At 42.7% G+C, this 10,739-nt stretch overlaps 1 long non-coding RNA gene across 1 annotated transcript in view; it reads left to right on the plus strand.

The window, feature by feature from the left end:
- The window catches only part of LOC122754053, a 19,097-nt gene extending 13,370 nt beyond the window's left edge, over positions 1-5,727 (plus strand). Inside the window, exon 2 of the long non-coding RNA XR_006356326.1 lies at positions 4,859-5,727. This is a non-coding gene — a long non-coding RNA (uncharacterized LOC122754053). The remainder of the gene's footprint in view (positions 1-4,858) is intronic.
- The last annotated feature ends 5,012 nt before the right edge of the window (positions 5,728-10,739 follow it).

Here is a 10,739-nt window from a genome sequence, read left to right on the forward strand (position 1 = left end):
AATTCTTCACGATGTAATAATATTCCATTAAATTCATATACCATCAGGTTTTTTTTCCAGCTATTTCTCAATAGATGGATACTCACTTTGGTTCTAGTTCTTGTCTACCCATAAAGGGCACTGCTACAAATAGTTTGGTATATATTGGGCCTTTGTGTCTACATTTGAACTGCTTGGAGTATCAGCCTTGTAGTAGGATCGTGAATAGGTGTGGATAGTTTAATCACTTTTCTTTTCTCATTTCCAAATCAATATCCAGATGGATATTCAAATATCCATTTGGACAGATGGAGGGTTCCACCAACAGCGTATTACTGTGCCTGTCTTCCCCCAACTGCTCCAACATTAACTCTTCCCATTTTTGGTCATCTTGCCAATTTACATGGTGGGAGGCAAAGCTTCAGAGTTGGTTTAATTTGTATTTCTCTATTAGTGATTGAAAGTATGTTTCTAAATGGTCACTTAAACTGTGAAATCCTTTTGAAAACTGTTCATAGCCTTTGACCATTTCTCTGTTAAGGAATAGAACTTTTGTTATTCTATATTGTTAGTTAGTTATTAAATATTGTTATGGGCAGCTAGGTGGCTCAGGGGATATAGTGCCAGGCCTGGAGTCAGGAAGATCTGAGTTCATATTTGACCTCAGATACTAGCTGTGTTACCCTGGGTAAGTCACTTAAACCTGTTTGCCTCAGTTTCCTCATCTGTAAAATGAGCTAGAGAAGGAAATGGTAAACCACTCCAATATCTTTGCCAAGAAAATTCCAAATGGGGTCACAAAGTGTCTGAAACAACTGAACAGCATCAATAAGCATTTATTAAATGCCTACTAGGTGCCAGGCACTGTGCTAAACACCATGATATAAAAAAAGAGCTGCTCACAGGGGAGGAAATTAGCATTTATATAGCACCTACTATGTGCCAGACACAAATAGTATTCCATTTGATCCTTACAACAACCCTGTAAGTAAGGTGCTGTTACTACTCTATTTTGTAATTGAGGAAACTGAGGTTAAGTGGCTTGCCCAGAGTCAACAGCCAATAAGCATCTGAGGTCAAATTTGAACTCTGGTCTTCTTAACTCCAGGCCTAGTGCTCTCTCCACTGCATCGCCAGTCTCATGGCTGGAGAGACAACAAGCAAACATATTTGTAAATACAAGCTACACCCAGGATAAGTAGTGTATAATTAACAGAGGGAAGGCATTAAGAGGGATTGAGAAAGGCTTCTGTAGAAGGGGACATTTTAGTTGAAAGGAAGGAAGCAGGCAGCTAGATGGCGCAGTGGATAAGGCACTGACCCTGGATTCAGGAGATCCTGAGTTCAAATTCGGCCTCAGACACTTGACACTAAACTGTGTGATCCTGGGCAAGTCACTTAATCCTCATTGACCTACTAAAAAAAAAAAGAATGTTGAAAGTAAGGAAGCCAGGAGGCAGAGATGACAAGGATTCCAGGCATGGGAGAGAGACAGTGAGAATGCCAGGAGCTAAAAGGTGAGCGTCTTGTTTGCAGAACAGCAAGGAGACCCATGTCACTGGATAAAAGAGTATGTTGTGGGGAGTGAGGTATAAGAAGACTGGAAAGGTGGGTGGGAGGAGACAGGTTATTAAAGACTTTGAATGCCAAACAGAAGACTCTGCATCTGATGATGGAGGCAATTAGGGAATCACCAGAGTTGGGGGTGGGGGAGAAGGTGTCACATGGTCAGGTCTGCACTTTAGGAAAATCCCCTTGGTCCCTGGATGTAGGTTGGAGTGGGGAGAGTCTTAAGGCAGGCCAATCCACCGGGAGGCTATTGCAATAGTCCCAGTGTGAGGTGATGAGGACCTGTGCAAAGGGGGTGGCAGCGTCAGAAGAGAGAAGGGGGCCTAATAGAGAGATATTGCAAAGGGATCGATTCGTTAGAGAGCTTGAGTATCAGACTGTGACTGGTGATATTTGATGTAGCTATTTCCCCACTTTAGAGTTTCTCTTATTTTGTTTTCCTTGACCTTCTTCTTCTTTTCTTCTTTCTCATTGTCACTACATTATGTCTGGCTGAATTATTAATTCAGTCTCTGTGATGTATGTGGTAAGCATTTCAAATCAGCTCATGTACTGCTTTCCTTAAGCCTACATAAAAGAAGTGAATTTCTCTATTAATTATCCAGTGAGGGAGTACAATTTCTGAGTTGCTCATCAAGTGGTACTCTACTAGAGAAACCAGACTAGTGGCCTCTTGTTTATGTAGTAGTATAGTCTCCCTAAAGTGTGTGGGGGGGGGCGGTGAGGAGGGAGCAGCAAGCAACCAGGTGGTTCAGCAGATAGAGCACCTAGCCTGGAATCAGGAAGATCTGAGTTCAAATCTGAGCTTAGACATTTGCCAGCTGTGTGACCCTGAGTGAGTCACCTAACCTCTATTGCCTCAATTCCTCATCTGTAAAATGGGGACATACTGGAGAAGGAAATGGCAAACCACTCTAGTATCTTTGCCAAGAAAACCCTATGGAAAGAGTCCCACAGAAGTAAACAATAGCCTTCTTAAGATGTTGCAGTATTACTACTCTCCACCAGAGGGTGCTCAGCCTGCATATTTTTGTTCAGTTGAGGGCTCTTCCCCCACCCACCTCCTACCCCTGAGGCCCAGATTTCAAGTAGCAGGTTCAGAATGTAATTCAGTGAATGACATGGAATATTAATCCAAATATTAAAATATGGAATCTACAACCAATACACAACTCTAGAGTCTTTAGACAGATGTGGGTTCGTCTGTCTGTACTCTGTGTTCCTTGTGGTCATAGCTCCACCTGCATCCATAGAACTCATCCTCAACAAATTGTGATCACATAGTTTATTGAATTTTTTTTAAAGGTGTGTGTCGGGGGGAAAGAAATGGGTTAGTACTCTTATATGGAGCTATCCACCTCCAACCATCTCATAAATCACTTTCCTCTTGTTTTCCCAGATCTTTAGAGGGAAAATTTTTGGAATCACTGACTCCCACAATTTTTGAGGCAAAACAGAGAGAGACAGAGAGGGAGACAGAGGAGGGAGAGAGAGAGAGAGGGAGAGAGAGAGAGGGAGAGAGGGAGAGAGGGAGAGAGAGAGAGAGAGAGAGAGAGAGAGAGAGAGAGAGAGAGAGGGAGGGAGGGAGGGAGGGAGAGAGAGAGAGAGAGAGAGAGAGAGAGAGAGAGAGAGAGAGAGAGAGAGAGAGGGAGAGAGAGAGAGACAGAGGGAGAGAGAGAGGGAGAGAGAGAGAGACAGAGAGAGAGGGAGACAGAGAGAGAGAGAGGGAAAGAGAGAGAGAGGGAGACAGAGAGAGGGAGACAGAGAGAGAGGGAGACAGAGAGAGAGGGAGAGAGAGAGAGAGAGAGAGAGAGAGAGGGAGAGACAGAGAGGGAGAGGGAGAGAGAGAGAGAGAGAGAGAGAGAGAGAGAGAGAGAGAGGGAGACAGAGAGAGAGGGGGAGAGAGGGAGACAGAGAGAGAGGGAGAGAGAGAGAGACAGAGAGAGAGGGAGACAGAGAGAGAGAGAGGGAAAGAGAGAGAGAGGGAGACAGAGAGAGGGAGACAGAGAGAGAGGGAGACAGAGGGAGAGAGAGAGAGAGAGAGAGAGAGAGAGAGAGAGGGAGACAGAGAGGCAAAAGGGGTGTGTATGTGTGTGTGTGTGTGTGCACGTGCATCTTCATGTGCACATGTGGCACAGTATTTTCCTCCTTACTCATCAGCTGATGGAATTCTTCATGGCTACCCATTGGTCCAGGATCTAAATTTACTCCACAGTCTGGTCTCTGGCAGTTTTATCCCCTCTTATCAAGTCCACTGTAGCTTCAGCCTTACAACTTATAGTCTTAAAGAGAGTTAACTGGGACACTAAGGTTAAGTGATTTATCCAGCATCACTCAGCCAGCATGTGGCAAAGCCTGATGTTGAACCTATGAGCTGATATTGCAGCAGCAACAGCTGAACGTTAGTGGAGATTCTAGCAGAGTATCATGATAGTTGATATTTATATCATTTTTATATAGCTATATCTATTACTATCTAACTATGTACCTTATCTCATATACATCACCAACACCAAGAGCTGACCAGGGCAGACGAAGGAATACCAACTTAGGAAAGCAGAAAGGCATCCTGAGGAAGAGACAGAGGATGGCTTTTGACATGTGGGCCAAACCATTGTCACCTCTCAGTGGAGACTGCCCAGGACCCTTTTCCCCAAGGGCTATTGGAATAGCAATGCCACTCCCATCTCTTCCCCACCCCCACCCCCACCCCAGATCACAAGCCCAATACCAATAGTCATCATCCAGGAGAGCAACCCTTGTATAGATGAAACCTAGTGAGAACTGCTACAGGTGCTGCAGTCCCTAAAACCTCAGTAGCCACTGCTACGAAAGACCCAGAGTAGAAAGTTCTCACCACCAGATTCTTTGGCATAGTCAGGCAGTTGATTGGATAAGATTGTATGGATGGAAATGACATTGAAGAAGAAGCATTATTATTGTTTTTACCACTGCTCCTCCCTAAGACCCTTTCCATCTGACTTGTAGCCAAAATTTCTTAAATGCATTGTATACCTCATTAGAATGTGAACTCCAGGGGGCAGCTAGGTGGTGCAGTGGATAAAGCACAGGCCCTGCATTCAAAAGTACCTGAGTTCAAATCCGACCTCAGGCACTTGACACTTAATAGCTGTGTGACCCTGGGCAAGTCACTTAACCCCCATAGCCCTGCAAAAAAAAAAAAAAAAGAAAAGAAAAAAAGAATATAGACTCCTTAAGAGGAAGAATTGTCTTGCTTTTCCATTTGTATCCTCAACACTTAGTATATAGTTAGTGCCTAATAACTTTTTTCATTCATTCATTCATTCAGCCCCATGGCAGCAGAGAGCAGCACAATAAAGAACAACTCAGTGGAGAAGCCAACAGAGAGCAGTGTGATGGAGGAGCAGATCTTCAGAGGACTCCAGCTCAGCAGAGAAAGTGGATCGAGGGGCAGCTAGGTGGTGCAGTGGACAGAGTACCGGCCCTGGAGTCGGGAGTACCTGAGTTCAAATCTGGCCTCAGACACTTAACACTTACTAGCTGTGTGACCCTGGGCAAGTCACTTAACCCCAATTGCCTCAATTAAAAAAGAAAAAAAAAGAAAGTGGATCGAAGTTCACTAACACCACCAGTAGATATTGATAACTCAACAGGTAAGCAAGCAATAACTACAGAGGCAGAGATTTCCAACAGGAACTGACTCTCTCTTAAGACCTAACCATAGGGCAGCTAGGTGGCACAGTGGATGGAGCACCAGCCCTGGAGTCAGGAGGATCAGTTCAACTCCGGCCTCAGACATTTGACACTTACTAGCTGTGTGACCCTGGGCAAATCACTTAACCACAATTGCCTCACAAAAAAAAAAAAGACCTAACCATGAATGTTGCTTAACCATCTGGGTTCCCTGATTACATGTGCATATAAGTGTCTCTATATGTACATTCCCCCAATGGTCCTACTTTTAGCCCTACCCCCAAAGCCATCATGGAGATGTGACCGGGTTATTTCCCCTACAGGTGCTGTAGCACCCACCTTCTCAATAGCCCTCCTCAATGTGTCACACTTGTTCCAATTAGATATCCTGTCTCCTACTGGTTGCATTGTTATCTATAAGAGTATAGCTCTGTGTGTATTGGGGAAGGGGAGCTATTTTGTCACTTATTTCCACCTAAATAAATGTCCTGTGCTTTGAACTAATATGTCTTCTAATTGATTTATGAAAAGAAACACACTGGGGGTGGGCGGTGGCTCATAAGTTGTGTTTTTTCAGAATATACTGACACATACTTTGAATTTAGAGTAACTGAAACAGAAATCTGGGAAAGAATTTTTACAGCCAGTGTTTCTCATAAAAGCCTGATTTCTCAAATATATAGAGAACTGAGTCAAATTTGTAAGAATACAAATCATTCTCCAATTGATAAATGGCCAAAGGATATGAACAGGTAGTTTTCAGATGAATAAATTAAAGCTGTCTATAGTCATATAAAAATGTTCTAAATCACTACTGATTAGAAAGATGCATATTAAAACAACTCTGAAGTACTACATCACACCTATCAGATTGGATATGATAGAAAAGGAAAATGATAAATGTTGGAGAAGATGTGGGAAAATTGGAACACTAATACATTGTTGGTGGAGTTGTGAACTGATCCAACAATTCTAAAGAACAATTTGGAACTATACCCAAAGAGCTACAAAACTGTGAATACCCTTTGACACTGCAATTCCACTACTAGGTATGTATCTCAAAGAGGTCATAAAAAAAGGGAAAGGACCCACATGTACAAAAATATTTATAATAGCTCTTTTTATGGTGACAAGTAATTGGAAATTGAGGGGATGCCCATCAGTTGGGAAATGGCTGAACAAGTAGTGGTACATGAATGTAATGGAATACTATTGTGCTATAAGAAATGGTGAGCAGGTGGATTTAAAAAAAACCTGGAAAGTCTTACATGAACTGATGCTGAGTGAAATGAGCAGAACCAGAATAATATTGTAAACAGTACCAGCCGCATCCTTCAATGATGAGCTATGATGACTTAGCTCTTCTCAGCAATACAATGATCCAAAACAATTCCAAAAGACTCATGATGGAAAATGCTATTCACATCTAGAGAAAGAACTATGCAGTCTGAATGCAAATTGAAGTATACTGTTTTCACATTTTTTCTTTCTCATGGTTTTTCCCTTTTGTTCTGATTCTTCTTTTACAACATGACTAACGTGGAAATATATTTTAACATGATTATACTGTATAACCTGTATCAGATTGCTTGCTGTTTTGCAGAGGGGGGAGAGGAAGAAGGGAGAAAAATTTGGATCTCAAAATCTTATAAAAATGAATGTTGAAAACTATCTTTACATATAATTAGAAAATACTATTAAGTGGGGAGAAAGAATTGAGTAACTTTTCAGAGTTCCATCTGTGAAGGGGGAGGGGAGTTGCTAAATAAGAAAATCTGAGAAGGTAGAGAGAAGAATGACATCAAAGGGAATCAGAAAAAACTTCATGGGGAGCATTGGGGAGGTGGGTTGTCGTTCACCTGAGTAGAAACCTAAAGGAAGCTAGGAATTCTAAGGAGCAGAGGAGAAGGAGTAACATGCATCATCCTGGTATCAAGATTAGAGTTGAAAGGCACCTTGAGAAGATGATCCAATCCAGCCCCCTCATTTCACAAATAAGGAAAGGGAGGCCCAGAAAGCTTCAGTTCCTTGCCCAAGGGCATACAGGTAGCAACACTTTCCTACTTAGATCTTCAGATTCTAACTCAAGTGTTCTTTCTATCAGTCTAGGCTAAATATGTAAGTGGAGGGAAGACAGTGGGTGCTAAAGAGGTGGAACTGACAAGACTTGGCAACTGATTCCATATGAGGGGGTGAGAGAGAGGGAGGATTCAAAGATGACACATCGTAAACCTGGATGGACTAGAATGAGAGTGCTCTTAACATAAATTGGGAAGTTTGGAGGAGGAATGAATGAATGAATGAATGAATGAATGAATGAGCATTTAAGTCCTTCCTATGTGCAAAGCATTGTGCTAAGTACTAAGGATTCAGAGAGAAGTGAGATTGTCCCTGCTCTCAGGGAGCTTACATTCTAATACTACACGTAGGAGGTCTCAGCTGGAAGTCAGATGGAAAGACCCAGGGCTCCTTCAAGAGCAGCCACAAAACAGTAAATCTTGTTCTGTAGTGTTATTTTTCATTATTAAAAACCTTATTTGTTTCTGATTTGACAGTGTCAAGGACACTGGCGGTAGGAGCTTTCTTTTCTGGGTCTTCAGAAAGTTTGGGCTGTTGAGGAAGTAGGAACTCCAGCACCTCCAGAGGAAATAGCTAGGCTACATCTCCCTCATGGCTTTGGGGCTGGGTGAGAAGTAGAGCCAGTGGTATTCATTGTGGGAGGGGCATTGCTGTTCCTAGGACTCTTGGGGTTTATCCAACCATCTGTAGCAGTTGGTGTTGGGAGGAGAGGAAAGATAGGAATTCTGTTTTAAGTTAAGTTTGAGATACTAATGAGAGCGAGCGCCAACAACTAGGTTGCATGCTACATTGTTTTCTGTTCATGAGGTAACCAAGTGGTGTAAAAGATGCTGTTCAGAAAATGAGGTGGGCTGTTTATATCGTGAGAGCAAGGTGAAATGGAGAGATGTGCCCCTTTTAAACCTCAATCCATTTGTACTTTTGAAAACAGAGTGCCCTGATATCCCATTGTCTCTGCTACCTGTCCCTTGTATCTGTATGCACTGGAGGGACTCAATTGGTCAAAGAACTCCCTGATCAAATCCCTTACTACACATGGAATGTAGAGCCATTAAGAAATCTTCTAGTAGCTTGGGTAGAACCTCTGTGGAAAATCTAAGGGATGATATAGGACAGGGACAAGCAGAAAGAAAGTATGGACTGACAGGTTTGGATCTGTATGTACCACGGCAGGGGTGCCCCCCTAGATGGGATCATGAATCCTTTGAAATGTAGAACTGAAACATTGAGATAGCCATTATATAACTATTTTAAAACTGCTGGAAGGCTTCCTTTAATAAAGAAAAAAATTTCCAATGCTAATTAGCCACTCATTAAAAAGGGAAAAAGGAAAGGAGGTAGCAACATTAAAAAAAAAAGTTGGAACTGCCCTAGTTAGCAACTTAGTGACCCAGGCTACTATATCCTTGTTGAAAGGTGAGTCATGGAATCTTAGGTATATGGGGATGTAGAGAGCTGTAGAGATCTATTACTGGGGGGTAAGTGGGAGGGGGTGTAGGAAGAAGGACAAAGGTTTCCAGTGCCACAATGTGGGCGTTTGGTTAGAGTAAGGCAGAAAGGGGTGGGGCTGGGAGGGAAATAGTGAGAAGGTCATCAGTTCCACTCTAGTCCTTTCAGTTCTATTCCAGAGGTCATTTGCATAGACTCTGAGGCATACCACCCCTAAGTAGCATTGAGGAGGTTAAAATTAAACTCCTCACCACAGGCCCAGCCAGGCCTTTCAGTCCTCTCCTGGCACAATCTATAGGGACCTAGGGCCAGGGGTATAGTAGTAGTTAAAAGGAGCTTTCTGACCATGACTCAATTAAAAGTTTAAACACAGTCTAAGTGGTGGCAGAAGAGAAGTCCCTAAGAGTTTAGCTGGCTGTATGCAGCTGTCTGGGGTCTGAAAGCATAAACAGTTGAATTAGCCCCTGTGACTGTGTTAATGAAAGTCTTCCCCTTGGGGGTAAAGATGCTGCACAACAGCAAAAATCAACACAAAGCAGTTCAGTGGAAATCTCAGGAGAGAGTACAAAGAACAATCAGTCTTGGAGAATAACTGAGCCCAGGACTCCAGTCCAACAGAGAAAATATCTCACAGACCAACATCTTCATCAGAAGACATCAGAGAAATACTCAGCAGCTAAAGACAAAGGATTTTAGTAGGGATGCAACCTTAGGTGTATGAGTTGCACTGGCTGTGTGTGTACTTTGCAGGAGTGTTACCTGGCTATGTGTTCTTTGTAAATGGTTCCTTCCACTGGTGGTGTGTTCACCTATGGGAGAATGTACCCCTGGTGTTTATTGGTGAAATCTTTTTTTTGCCATTTATTTTTCTTTGAACTTTGTCCTTTGGTTAGCCTAGTAAATGAAACACGTAGGTGAGGGACATGTGAGCTATGGTTTTGAGTGGGTACAGATTCCCAAAGTGTCTTGGAGCTAGGGGCAATATCAGGAGACTCATATGTGAGAGATGTTTGGGGAGAAAGAAGAGTGGCATGATCCTAGAAAAAGAAAGATCAAGGAATAGTGATTTCAGGGGGGAACTTGAGACCTTGCCTGAAAGTAACTATTTAAGGAAAGATAAGCAACAGCTAAGAAAGAGGTAAATCTTTGCCATCAATGAGGATAGTAGGGAAAAGGCATCCAAAGGCTTTTTTCTTTGTGTGTGAGGCAATTGGGGTTAAGTGACTTGCCCAAGGTCACACAGCTAGTAAGTGTCAAGTGTCTGAGACTGGATTTGAACTCAGGTCCTCCTGAATCCAGGGCCAGTGCTCTGTATCCACTGTGCCACCTAGCTGCCCTACATCCAAAGGCTTTTAATACTAAAACTGCAAATGGTTGGCATGGCCTGTGGGTATTTTTCTAGAAAGTCTGAGAATATCTTAAGTGACAGGATTCAGAGACTAATGAAATGAAAGGCAGAGGTTTTGATAAGCTATGATTGATAATAGTTGAAGCTGAGTTAAGGTATATGACTTATGAGAAGTAGCATGGAGTAATAGCTAGAGGGCTACATTTGTCTCCAGGTCTTCATGACCCCATCTGGGGTTTTCTTGGCAAAGATACTGGAGTGATTTGCGATTTCCTCCTCCAGCTCATTCTACAGATGAGGAAACTGAGGCAAACAGGGTAAAGTGACTTGCTCAGGGGCACACAGGTAGTAAGTGTCTGAGGTCAGGAAGATGAGTCTTCCTGACTCTAGGCTCTGGCCCTTTTTTCATACTGAGTTTGTGAGACTGTGAGCAAGTCATTTAAGCTCTCTGTGCTCTAGGTAAGTCTCTGGGATGATGTTGAAGGGATAGCTCTGACTTCCATTAAGAGAGGAAGCTTCCTTATGTGTGAGTTCCCCATATCAATGAAATTTTAGGTCCAGTCCCTTATACTTACTTATGAGACTTGTACCAAAATGCTCTCCTTTAAATTTTAAATGGATTGTCTTCCCTCATTGTGAG

Source organism: Dromiciops gliroides, chromosome 4 (assembly GCF_019393635.1).
Source record: "Dromiciops gliroides isolate mDroGli1 chromosome 4, mDroGli1.pri, whole genome shotgun sequence".
In the NCBI taxonomy this organism is placed as follows: domain Eukaryota; kingdom Metazoa; phylum Chordata; class Mammalia; order Microbiotheria; family Microbiotheriidae; genus Dromiciops; species Dromiciops gliroides.